The 13,636-nt window shown below is 44.4% G+C and overlaps 1 pseudogene; it reads right to left on the bottom strand.

The window, feature by feature from the left end:
* Positions 1–11,598: 11,598 nt before the first annotated feature.
* On the bottom strand, positions 11,599–12,352 carry LOC102569446 (tropomyosin alpha-3 chain-like; annotated as a pseudogene).
* Between the last annotated feature and the right edge of the window lie 1,284 nt (positions 12,353–13,636).

The raw sequence follows: 13,636 nt of genomic DNA, 5'->3' as shown, positions 1-13,636 counted from the left end.
GACATATATAGGCATCTTGGCCTGGAATATCTAATCAATTCATCCTGTATCTTCCCTTTTTGCAAATGCTAGAGGAAATGAGTCTCCTACTGTGACAAAGAATACCCTGAAGGCATAGGTGAAAGCTGTAATTCTGAAAATGAAAAGCATTGATTTTTAACACTTGCTGCCTTGCTCTTCAGAGCATATTATCTGAGATAAACACTGCATCTGTATGCCTGCTGCCTTTGTCCACCCATCTTGTGGGTTCTCAGGATCAACCTGATAATTATATTGAAGCATAACCTCAAAGAAGTTAGCTTTAAGAACAGTGCTGAGCATATGCAGAATGACTCTTCTGAAGCTTAGAGTCTGCCATCCATTCCCACCTGAAGCAGTACCTTCATGAAGAGAGCTTCTGCACTGTCCTGTCATTAACCCTGCTGGTATTAGCTTAAACCCCAGCTTAAACATTGCCAGGCTTCACCCTGGTCCAAATCTGCTAGCCAAGCATATGGCTGGGGTTCAGCCGTAGATAGGCTGAAACACAATAGCTGTGAAACAGCAAAAAGGGCCCAGGCCTATGGCTGCAGCCTGGACATCGAGTCTCAGCTATATTGCTATGCTGAGACACTAAAATTACAAAACAGAGGGGTCCAGGCCCATGTGGTCAGTTAACTGCCAGACCTCATTCCTGGTCAGTCTGCTCCAGGGATTAACACCCCCATGGTATTATCCCATTCAAGGCCTGTGTGGCCAAAAGTGCCTTCAAAACTGCCAAGACTCCATTCCTGATCAGTTTGCTTCAGGGATCAGCACACCCACTCAAGGAAAAAAAAGAGGGAAAGAGGGAGGAAGTTGGACTCAAACTCTGAGACAGACTTTCTCTCCCTGTACCTAAGGTGTTCCTGTCACACAACTTTTGGTTGCTCCTCCAGTGAAGTTTGGGGAGACTCCCACATAGGGAACAGGCTTTCTGGCTCCCAATTCAGCTGTGCAGCTCTCAGCAGCCCCAGGAGAAAGAGAAAAATCTTAGTTGAGTTGTTCTTATATACCTGGCATGATATCACCTAAGCTGTGTTCAATTAGGCAGTGCCATGCTCAAGCCTCTCTCTTACTCAATCTACGCAGAGAAACTTCTGCTTCCTCTGGCCAATGATGCCAGAAAGTTTTACATATTTTGCCCGGATATAGGCCCCAGCTTAACATGTGCTAAGCACATGGCCAGAACAATAAGGGCTATCTTGCCCACAAAAATACATACATACACAAAAGACAATACATACCCAAAAGCACACTTTAATATATACAAGCCAAATGTGTGTGTTGGTGTTACACTTATACAATTCACTTTTGTTGGTATGGTCATATTGTATCACTTCTCTGTCTCTTGTAGGCTTAAGCTAAGTATGCTGAATATATGCAGATGTACAGGGCTGTAGAATGGACACATTTATGCCGCTACAGTAGTTCTGAAAATTATTTAAGAAGCAAAAATGCTTGGAGTGCACCTAAGCTTCTTTAGTTCAGCTTCAAGAAAAGATACTACATGATTGGACCATATCATCAGCTCAATCAGGCCACACAGCTTTCAGTTTTGTTTTTGAGGACTGTGTGACATCACATCAATTTTTGCGGGGGAGGAAGGTTATTTTAAACTGAAATTGATCTTTCAAAGACAGGTGAGAGAACACTGGAAAAGATTAGCTATAGAAGAATTTCATCACAAATACTGAGCATTTGGATAATATTTCCAAGCTTTCAGTGTTGGCCTAACCTCATTTACTTTAGTGGGAATTAGGTCAAGCTGAGCATTTGGAAAATTCCTCCTGAAATACACCTCACGTATTAGCAAAGCTAGAGCAGTTGAATTCAAAAGAAATGCAAGTGCAGCAAAATTCCATGCACAACCTTTTAATGATTTAAAATTTCCTTTTGCTTTTTGGGACAATATCTGTAAGTATACTTCATGAGCTTTGAATCTCTCCATCAAATCATTAACTGTCAAAGGTGTAGGGAACTCACTGAGCACCCAGGGCATATGTCAGGGAGACAGGGGGAGTATGCCAACCTGCAGATGGGGGCAGGGAGGGAGATGGGACAGGGAAATATGCGAGCAAGGGAAAGGGAAAGCTTACCTTCCCCAGATAGTGCTGCCACTGCACATAGTAACATCTGCTCTGCTCAGCAGCAACAGCCGCATGACTGGGTTCCTTGGGAACTGACCCTGGTGCTCTGTTCATTCCCTCCCTATCTCCTGGCATACATATTGGGTTTAGAGTGGTGTCTGCTCTGGCACAGGCTTCTGGGGAGAGGGAAAACACCATTTCACCTTGCTTACACTCCTGTTGACCAAGCTTTGCCTGTTTAATCTAAATGAACAATTTTTGCTAACTGTGTGGTCCCCAGTTGGGAGACCAACTTGTCCCTTCTCAGCCTAAGACAGAGTAACATTACAGCTGCTTATATTGTGTTCAAATACCCAGGTCCCTAGATGGAAATAACCAGGGCGCAGAACAGAGAGATGTAACAGGGCTATTGCCGAATACTTTCAGTAGGGACATTTTACTCTCTCAAATATCATATTCTGACTTTTAGAGGTGAACTTGGAATTTTTTTTCAGCTGTGTTAAAGGTCTTCTGCTTGGAAACAATGGCTGAAATCAGGATCTCCAAAGTATGCAGTGTAGTTGGCTAAAAGAGCCTTTTACATTAAATATATTATTGGAATTATATATTATTATTGCTATTTATAATTAATGGGCTTGAAGCATTTTCACTAATGGAAAACAACCACTCCAGAGATGGCTTTGATTGCATTATATTTATTACCCATCCTAGAGACTAAAAATGCACTTAACCTGTAATTAAGGTTACACAATGAAAGCTTTGTTAATATTGCAGTCGAAGTACCCTAATAGTTTTCCTTTCAACATCACGTATTACTGTCATGTGAAAATATTTTTTTTATTGTCTTTCAGAAATGGATGAAATTGTTCTTTTGAAGAAAAAACAGTAAGTAAAAGGAAAGCATGACATGGAATACTGCCTCCCTACCACACTGCCTCTAGCCTCATTTGACAAATGCTGTCAGTTTAATCAACATCACATGTGAGTACAATGACTGGTGAAGGCAACATGAAAATCAGCTATTGATCTGAACCTTTTTCCATCCCTAAAGGATTAAGAAACAGATCTGGATTGCTCCAGATCTGAGCTTTGAATATCCAGCCAGTTTTGCCAAAGCTAAACACTATGCAGGGACTTTGGTACTTGTCCCGTGGGTGTAAATTTCACTCTGCTCACTCAGATTCTGACTTTCAGGCTCTAGGTAGGGTGATGCACAAGGGGAAAAAAATCATCCCCAAAACAGCTCCCTTTCCCTTTGTTGTTGTTACTATAATCTTCAGGGGTTGGAACTGAATCCACAGCAACTTTTTTGCCAATGGCATGAGAATGCAGCAGCCACTGGATCTAAATAAACAAAAATCTATGACCCTACCAACTGGCTGATCTTGGACTGGTGTCAAGGTTGCCTTCCCTATCAGCTTACGTGAGGCTACACAGGGACTCTTCCCAATTTGTTAGGAGCATGCAGGCAAAACTGGGCAGCTATTTGGTGGGCAGACCTTCCAAATAGTCTGTATATACAGCTCTAGACTAGAGTCTTAAACCAGCCTTCCACAGTCAGGATGAAGTTCTCTCTTATGACACAAGATGTGGTCTCACACTGCACCCACTATAAATGTGTGAAACCCTAACAAGGGCTGTGTAGCTACAGCCCCACATGCAAGATCCAGCCCATGGAGCCAAACGGATCTGGTCTGTAGAGCTGGGAGGCTTTGGCTCTGCCCACACCCATGCTGGGGCCAGGCACCAAAGAGCAGCACTGTGGCTGGACATCTGTAAGTTGCATTTGCATCACCACTGCTTCTCCCTACCCTTTGTTCTCTGGCTGCAGCATGGGCATAGCTTCCATCTGTTAGGGAACTGAGCCAGGACTGAGCTGCTTCCAGCTGCACTCACAGCATTGCCAGGGAGGGGGGCTGGGGAGAAACAGCAACTACGCAGAAACGACTTGTAGCTGCCTGGCACCAGTACATCTCCAAAATAGCTGAGAACTGCACCCATGCTGAGTCCAGGGAGTGCGGGGCTAGGGAGAAGCGGCAGCAGTGTGTGCACAGTTCCCAGTTGCTCAGCCCGGATGCAATTTCCCTGCAGCTAGAAATGCCCCAGCTGGCAAGTGGGGGTCTGGGAAAAGCAATACTGGTGCAGCTACAGGCAGTCTCCTTGCCCCCTTGCGGCTGATGCATTGTTGAAGCCACTGGACCAGCACTAAACTGAAGCTGGGTTGTTCTGGCCTGCAGCTTGAAAAGGTTCCTGGCCCCTGATCTAGCCAGTCTAAGTGAGGTTCCTAGGAAGATGAAGCATGAAAATGTAGGGAGAACATAATCCCAAGTATATTTTAAAAAAGGCTTGAATTCCACTGAGTTATTCTGGTGACACCTGACCCCACCACAGTCATTCTATTTATTAAAGAATATGTTAAGGCAAGAGCTGGTTTCATCCCTTTAAAACTAAAGGGAATTTGCAACATTTCACCCAGCTTTTAACAAAATATATGTTTGAATATTATTAATTTAAAAAAAGACTGCAAGAGATCACCATTTAAAGGTTTCCTGATGAGAATCAAAACCTGAATGATAAAACCATTGTAATTGCACTTCATAGTAATTAACTGAGACTTTTACTCAAAATTAATTAACATCCTATTGGGCATATAATGTTAGATAAAGCATGGCTATGAAAAACAACTTTTTAATGATAATGAACTGAGAAGAATTTTAATGTACTGCATGCTATTAGAGTTCTGTCCCCAAAGACAATGATTTGAGACCAGAATTATCAGAGATGTTCAAAACTTGAAGACATTTTTTTCATTACAGTTATAACAAAGGGAAAAAAACCCCTAGATTTGGATTCTTTTTTGTTACATAGTTCTAGGCAGTAATTTAACTACAGTATGCGCCTCCATATGTCTTCATTTTTTTCCCCAAATATTTATTCCCTCACAAGGCTCCTGTCCCTCTCGCTTGCTCTCACTTATTTCAATCTGAAAAGTATAATAAAAATGCTGCAATTATGCAAAAATATTTATATTAAGCAAAATGATCCCCAATAGACGTGTCTACATGTTGATCTACAGCAACATAGCAATGTGCTACTTGCCATACAGCATGCTACGGCAATGTAGCAATCACTTGCATCTACACATGATCATCAGCTACATTGCCGTAACGGCATGCAGTAGCAGTGAAATTTCCCTGCGCATCATGCGCATGGCAGAGCAGCTGCCCAAACTGCGCCATGATTTAGTATTTCCAAAAGTACTAAAGCACAGCACCATAGCAATGTTGCCATATGATGACGTGTAGACGCACCCAACTAGAATCTTAACAAACAGAGCTATATACACGTGTCACTTGATACTAGATTTTTTTCATGACCAAAGATCAGATTCTCATTTTTGTTTTACTAGAATGAAAATACCTATACAATCACTGTGTCTCTTAACAGCACCTTGATGAATTTCATCCATACTGACCTCAAATGCTATCTACTGGACCAGTACCATATGAACTGCCCCATGGACAATTTCCATCTAAGGCATCACAATCTTACTTGGCTCATACTGACAAGAGGTCACCCTTTCTTACTTGAAATCAATTGGTTTTGCCATATTTTATGCTTGATCTTTTTTAAGTGAAAAGCTTAACAAAGGTTAGAACATGAATACATGAACTCATGCTTGTGTGTTTACTCTTCCAATCAAAACTCAGCCCTGCAAACAGTGGTCATGCTTCCTAAAATCTTATATAGATTCCTAAATAAGTGACATGATTGTCAAAAGTTCTGAGTATCCAACAGGAACCATTCACTTTGTCCAAGACTTTTTAGACACTGTATCTCTTTGGAAATCAGGTCTCTGATTCAGGACCCTAAATATGGATTAGAGGAACATTAGACTTCTATTTTGAAACCCTGGGCCACTGAAAGCAAAGTGTACCAAAAGCACAAGGGTTGTTGGTTGTAGCCATGTTGGTTTAAGGACATAAGCAGACAAGGTTCTTTGGGGAGAAGTGATATCTTTTATTAGACCATCTAAAGAACTGGAAAAATTGTTCTTTGCAAGCTTTTGGGCACAAACACCCTTCTTCAGGTTTAGGAAGAGTTTGCTGGTGTTTTCTGTGCTCTTCTGGGTAGAATAGAAGCCAACATGCAAAATGCAGGTCTGTGAAAATGCAAATGCTTGGCAGTAAGGATCAGAGGGAATGGGAGACAATAGGTGTGAGACAGGTAGGTGGGGAAGGGGGAAGAAGGAATGTAGATGTGGTGATAGAACGTAGCTGGTAAAATGCAGACAGGTTACCTGGGGTTATCAGATGGCAAGCAGGGTTACAATGTGCCATAAATCCAATCTCTATATTTAGTCCATGATTTTTTGAATCTAGTAGATTTATGAAGTGAAGTTCATAGGCTCATCTACGAAAGGTGTTTTGTAAATTTTCTTTGAGGATTAGAACTGAGAGACTGCAGAGAGAGTGGTTGTCTTGTGAGAAATGTGCACCCACAGATAACTGGGTATTTCTGTCTTTGATAGATTTCCAGTGTGCATTGATTCAAAGACAAAAATACCCAATTTGCCATGCATTTGCACCTTCACCAACCTGCACTTTGCATATTGGCTTCTATTCTACCTAGGAGAGCACAGAAAACACCAGCAAACTCTCCCTACACCTGAAGAAGAGTGTTTGTGCCCAAAAACTTGCAAAGAACAATTTTTCCAACTATTTAGTTGGTCTAATAAAAGCTATCACATCTACCCAAAGAACCTTGTCTGCCTCGAATGAACAAAGCACAAAAACTGAAAATAAACCTGTGAATTTTTCCTGCCAGTGTCTTTAAATGATAGTATTTATAGTGTGCCAGACTTGCACTGAAGAGAACACCCAGGATTGCCACCTCACCAATCTTAAAAAGGCTTTCACCCAACAAGGACACTCCTCCAGAGAGATAGATTGCACGTTTGAAAGAGCCACCCAGATACCACGTGAAAAACTGCTGCAGTACAGAAGAAACCCCCCCACAAATCGCAAACCACTGGTTATGACATATCACCTCTCCCTTGAACCTGTACGGAAAATCCTCAAACAATTGCAACCCATACTAGAAAGAGACCCTATTCTTAAAAAGATCTTCCCAGAGCCACCCATCCTAGCCTTCAAACAAGCACCGAACCTCGCCAACCTCATCACCAGAAGCAAACTTCCTCAGGCCCAGAACACACCAAAAGGATCCAGAACGTGCCATGACAAGAAATGCAAAACCTGCCAACACACCTCCACCACCCCCACTATTACTACACCCCACAACAGAGCCATCAGCATCCCTGGATCTTACAGCTGCACCTCCAGAAATTTAATATATCTCATCCAATGCACCAAATGCCCTGATGGAAGATATGTAGGAGAGACCAAACAACAACTGTGCACCAGAATGAACGCACACCGGAAATCCATCAAAGACAGAAACACTCAGTTACCGATGGGGGCACATTTCTCACAAGAAAACCACTCTCTCTCCAATCTCTCAGTCCTGATCCTCAAAGGAAACTTACAGAACACTTCCCAGAGATGAGCCTATGAACTCCACTTCATCAACCTCCTGGATACAAAAAATCATGGACTAAATATAGACATTGGATTTATGACACATTATAACCTGCCTGACATCTGACTCCCCAGGTCTCTCTCCACTATTCATCCCCTTTCTCTCTCTTCCCCCCCCTTCCCAGCCTGTCTCTCATCCATTTACTCCTCACTCGACATTTTCACTGACTACCTGTCTTGTATGCATACCAGCCCAGCCTCTGGCTTCTTTATTTTTTATTCCATCCAGGAAGAGCACACACCAACTGCTGAAACTTCCTTAGCCTGACGAAGGGTTTTTGAACCCGAAAGCTTGCTTAATAATTGTTTTCCAACTATTTAAGTTGGTCTAATAAAAGATATTGGATTCACCCAAAGAACCTTGTCTGCCAGTATTTATAGGTGTTGTTTACTGGTAGTACAAAATGTTCAAGTGGAAATGTGATGTTCAAGTTAATAGTGTTCTTTGGAAACAGCAAAGTTGCTGTTTCATATCATGGGTGGCAAACACCATCTTAAATTGGCATGTACAAAAAATACATATTTGGTAAATATGCCAGAGTGTGGATGCATAGCTGCACTGTAACTACAACCTAGTGGTAAGACTGCAGCTGCAGAAATTTAAAAGGCTCTCTTTATAAACTCCCTGCCAGAACAACGGGTCATTGCACTGATGTCTCATCCATCAGATTTATCTCCTGCCACTGCTGTCAAACACTTTCTTATGATGTCTAAGGGTGTTTGTAGATGACACTTTAAAGTGGGTTTAAAGCAGGTTAAATGTCTTTTGCACCACTTTAATGGCATTGCTGTTTGCACATTCAGCAATGTATTGTGCGTTAATTCCAGCCGCTGTAGCACATTTGGCAGCATAACGCGCCTTAAATGATTTTGGGATGCAGCAAATGACTTTGGGGTGCTGCAAACTAAAACACCTCTGAGGAGTTTTAATGTCCTACCCCACAGCTGTGGAGGGAAGCACCAGGCTCCATTTGGCTCAGGGGCTGTGCAGGCAGCCTGTGCAGGCAGACTCCACAGAAGGGAAAAAAAACCCCCAAAAGTGGCGAGCCTAATCTTCCCCCTGCCCCCCCCGCAGAACCTGCCTGCCTGCCTGAGCTGCATGGGGGCCCAGTGCTTCCCTTTGTGGCTGTGGTGTCCCCCAGGACTGCCCGAGCTGGGTGCCTGCAGAGGAGGGAAGCACCAGCCCCCGCCCCCTGCAGCTCAGGGACCGCTCTGCCTGCCAGCAACTCACTCTGCCCTCCTCGCCCCTGGAGAGGTAAGGAAAGGATTGGGCAGACACGAGTGTACACAGCATGGGGGTTTACTTTGCCCTAAATTGAAGTGGTATTTAAAAAAAAAACACCACTTCAATTTAGGGAGAATTAAACCCCTTTGTCATGTAAAAATGCCTTAAGGGGCATGAGTTTCAGTCTTTTGAAGTACCATGAGTAAGGAGCTACAACCTGTACTACTTAATGACTTGGAAGTGGTATGAGGTAGCGTTCAGATACATATCCTGAATAAAGTATCGGAGTGAAGGAAATTACTAGAGGTGGAGAGCGAGATTCCAAAAACGGTAAAAGCTTCTTCAATTCCCCATGTTTATGGGCTAAATCAGGAGTGTCAAACTCATCCAGTCCTGCAAGTAGAATGAGGGTTGCTGGGCTGATGTGCTGGCCTGGTTGGGCCACACCAGAGTCAACATGCAGGACCAGTCTGACAGGGTACTGCATGCAGCATGAGCCCTGTGCTAGTCCCTGGACTGACCCAAAGCACTGGCTCCAAGGCTGGTCTGGATCGGGCCCCAGGCTGTCCACAAGAATTGGAGCCAGTATATATTGCTGGTCCAATGCCAGAACCATACACCATGTACAGAGCAAGCTCCGGAGTAGGGATGGCACATGCTGCATGGGGCTGGACCAGCTGCATGTGCTTCATGCAGCACAGGGAGCCAGGACAGGGCATACACTTCATACAGAGCCCTGGTGGACTGACCCTGAATGCCGATTCTGAAATGGCCTGATCCAGATGTTCGGTTTTTATAAGAACCACTGTAAATGGCTGCTCCAGGAGCAAAATAACCTCATTACAACCAGACAGCAAATCACTCCTGGAAGAATTTCTCCTGAGAGACTGAGGCTGCTTGCAGATGTTGACAAAAAACAAAAGCAGCACCTTACTTCACATTTCATGCATTCCTGCTCCAACCCCAGTGCGTGTCTAGAAGAGGCAGTGCGTTAGTTGGACCTGGCTCGATCTGTATAGATCGGGCACTTTACTGGGGCTTTTTTGGTGCTTTTCTCTAATAGCTGATTGAATCAGCTATTAGTTAAAAGCACCAAAAGTCCTGCTGAAGCACCTGGTCTATGCAGATGCTGTGGAGCTGGGCCAAAGTAACACGCTACTTCTTCCAGTAAAGCACTTTTTGGGGAGGGAGGCAGGGGGAAGGGGTTAATGTTTGCAAGCAACCTGAATGTCTGCACACTTTTCCCTAGCTTAACCCTTCCCAGGGACCAGTTACCAGCTCTTCCCTGCCTGTTTCTTACTCCAGAGTTCCCCAAGTAAAAAGCAGGCAGGGGCTTTGCCACATTGCTCCATCTGCTCAGCTGCAATGCAGCTCCCTCTTGCTTTTCACACTGGAGTCCCTAGTACAGGGGGGTTTGCCCCACTGCTCCAGTCCCCCAGGAGTGGGAGGATTGGGGCAGCCTGCTTTCACCAGACTAGGTCACCCCAAACTCGGGAAGGCAAAGGGGGAGAGGAGGTGATTGCAGACTAAACACATCTGTACTATTCATAGAATCATATTCCTTCTCTTCAAATCATTTGTAACAGAGATTTGAGAAGAAGGAATATGATTCTATGAATAGTACAGATGTGTACTATATTTTACCCACCTTTCTGCTCTAGGAAGAGACTAGACATATCACAACCAGTTAGCCCCACCCCTCACCTAACATCTACCATTTCTGCAATGCTCTTTGTAACAGGAAGAATGTGTGTTATTTGGAGAACAAAGGGATAAGAAATGAAAGAGCAGAGGCTCTTGTATAATCTTTATCAAGTTATTCAAAATAGCAATTTGTCCCTTAAATTCTGCAATGACAGGGAAAATAATTTAAGCTGGCAACATTTGTATTTATATGTCTTTGGTCTTGTGAAAAAGACCATTCAAACACCAAACTATATATGAATTTTGCCTGTATGATCTCCCCCCGTTGTTGCATAAGCTTACTAAACAGGCTAGCCATAAATTGCAGTCAGTTTACCAATGTTAATTTATTACTGAAGAATACTGTCAGCAGGAGTTTGGCAAATGCTGTTTCCTTTACTAGAACAAATTTTCCCTCCTTAGACGGAACATCTATTACCATCAATGATGTCCGTGACAAATCCTGCATACCCCTGTCATGAATGGTGACACAAGGTGAGTGGAAAGGATCAGTAGACAGCTACCATTTTAGCTAAAGGAATGAATTACATACATACTTCCCAACATTACTGAAAACAGCATGTCTAAATTTCCAAGTACCATAGTAAACTTACTCCCTTTCTACTAGCTCCAGCTTGTAGTTGATTAGGGAAGGAATAAGCGAATGTGTGTGGCTTTCATTCATCAGAATTAATATATTCTACGTTTATCTGATGATGAGTATGTCAATTAATTTTAAAATGCTTATTGAGCGGCTTGATGCCTACCTGGCTGGGGTCATTTGAGTCCAGTTGTCCTCCTGCCCAGGCAGGGGGTCAGACTTGAAGATCTACAAGGTCCCTTCCGACCCTACTTCTATGATTCTATGAACCCTTGGGCAAACTCGTGGAATGTGTTTGGCTGAATTGGCAACTGGAAGGTAAGTGGTAGAGCCCAGAGATACAGGTCAGTGCCAGATGGGCTGGCCCAGCAGCGTGGCAGAGGCTTGATAGGGGTCTGTTACATTTCATTCAGCTCTAGCAGGGTCTGGTCCAGCATTCTTTGCATGCAGAGATGCTCCTCTTTGGTGGATTTCAGTTTCTCTTGCAAGTCATCAATGGTCTTCTCCAGTTTGGCTACTGATCGCTCAGCTAATTCAGCACGGGTCTCTGCCTCCTTGAGTCAGGATCTTGATCTCCTCTTCATATTTCTCCTCTTTTAGGGAGTACTCTTCTTTAGCCACAGCCAGACACTTCAAGTTCTGGTCCATCATTCAGATCTGCTCCTCTACATCCCAGACATGAGACTCTGCAAGCTCACCCTTCTCCTCAGTGCACTCCAGGTCTCCTTCAGTGATCAACAGTTTCAGGGCAACCTCTTCAAATTTCCCATCGGCTTCCTCTGCAGTGTGCTTAGCCTCCTTGAGTTAGATCTCCTCCAGCTTCATCTTCTCCTCATTCTACAGGGCTCTGTTTTCAATAACCTTCATGCCCTGTTTACTCTTATCAGCAGCTTCTTTGGCCTCCTCCAGCTTCTGGAGCACTGTGGCAAGATGATCCCGGGCTCTGTCCCACTCCTCTACCAGCTTGGATAGGTTGTTTCAGGGATGCCACTTCTACTTCAGCCTGCATGCGGTTGTGGCACATGGGTTCCACCTTTCACTGTAGGCAGTTTACGCACTCCTTAGCATTGTCCACCTGCTGCTGCAGCACCTGGATCTTGCACTTCACTGCCTTGATCATGGTGGCCCCGGCCATGGCTGCACCACTCACTCTGCTGCACTCCCATGCCACTCCTTGATGGATTATAAATTAATAGGGAGGCTGTCCCCAGACCTCTACTAGACCTTGGCTCCACTGGTTTCAGACCCCTGGCCAGGCCTCTGCAGTCTCAGGCTCCTGGCTGGGCCTCTATGATCAACTGTGCATGTTTGGGCACCCAAAGCCTTATGGGCTAATTCTGTGGCTCCATAACCTCCCCTTTACCATGCCCCATGCCTCGCGGGTGTTACCAGTACAATGTCCCTCTGTGGGGCTTTTGCCTCCTCTGTCTTTGGCTCTTTAATCTAGCTAGGCCTTCTAGCCTAGGCCCACTGGGTTGGACCTGGCTTCGAGGCATTAGTTTCACATGTCCTTTTGACTGCACCTTCACTGGCACCGGGCCCTTGGCCCGTCTGTGCCCTTTCTGGCACTGGGCCCCTGCCCCCCCCCCATGACTGCACCCTTCTCATGCACTGGGCCCCTCTGTGACCCACTATGCGAGTCAAGTGCCGCTCCCCCACCCCAGACACTAATGCGGCCTCCACCTCCCCTAAAGTTTAATCTGAAAGCCACTGGTCTATTCTAATATAAATACAAGCCCCTGGGCTATAACATTCCAATCAACATAAATAATATCCTGGGCTATAACATAAATAATACCATAGAGCAGCCTTCTGCCCCTTTAAGAGTATAAGTCTCTACTAAGCCAGCCCCCTGGTCTCCCTTGAAAAGGAGCGCCTTCCCTGGTGGCAGCCAAGGAGAGACTGCCCCTGCAAGCCCTAGCCCTGGGCTTATATGCTCCCTTGTTGCTGCCTGAATCTGGTCATCAGACCAGCTGCAGGTGCTGGCTAATTACCCCATTAGCCAGTTGCCCTGGCAACGTGCAGCTGTGGCACCCTGCCTGTTTGCAGAGCTCCCTTGCTAGGGTGCTGCTCTCTGTTACAGTCATGTAACTCCAAACCTAGAAATATGCGGGTAAAATATTTTGCAGGGCTGAAAATGATAGAATTTAGAAAACTGCTTGCCTGATTTGTAGGCCATACATTTATAAATCCAAATCAGGTAGCTAGATATATCAGAAAGATGATGTGTGGCATGTGTTTGGGTATGTGCAGTTTATTATGGTAGTCAAATCGCCAGTTAAGATAGGTCTTCTTAAAATCTATCTAGAAGTCTACATGTCACGAGTCTTCTGCTTCATTTCAGTTCATAATTGTTCTGGCTTAAAATATATTCAACAAAGTTTATCTTCAGAAAGCTCTCTCCCCCTTCCCATTTCTA

The sequence above is a fragment of the Alligator mississippiensis genome, chromosome 3 (genome assembly GCF_030867095.1).
Source record: "Alligator mississippiensis isolate rAllMis1 chromosome 3, rAllMis1, whole genome shotgun sequence".
Taxonomy (NCBI): domain Eukaryota; kingdom Metazoa; phylum Chordata; order Crocodylia; family Alligatoridae; genus Alligator; species Alligator mississippiensis.
This window is presented reverse-complemented; position numbering and strand designations above follow the sequence as displayed.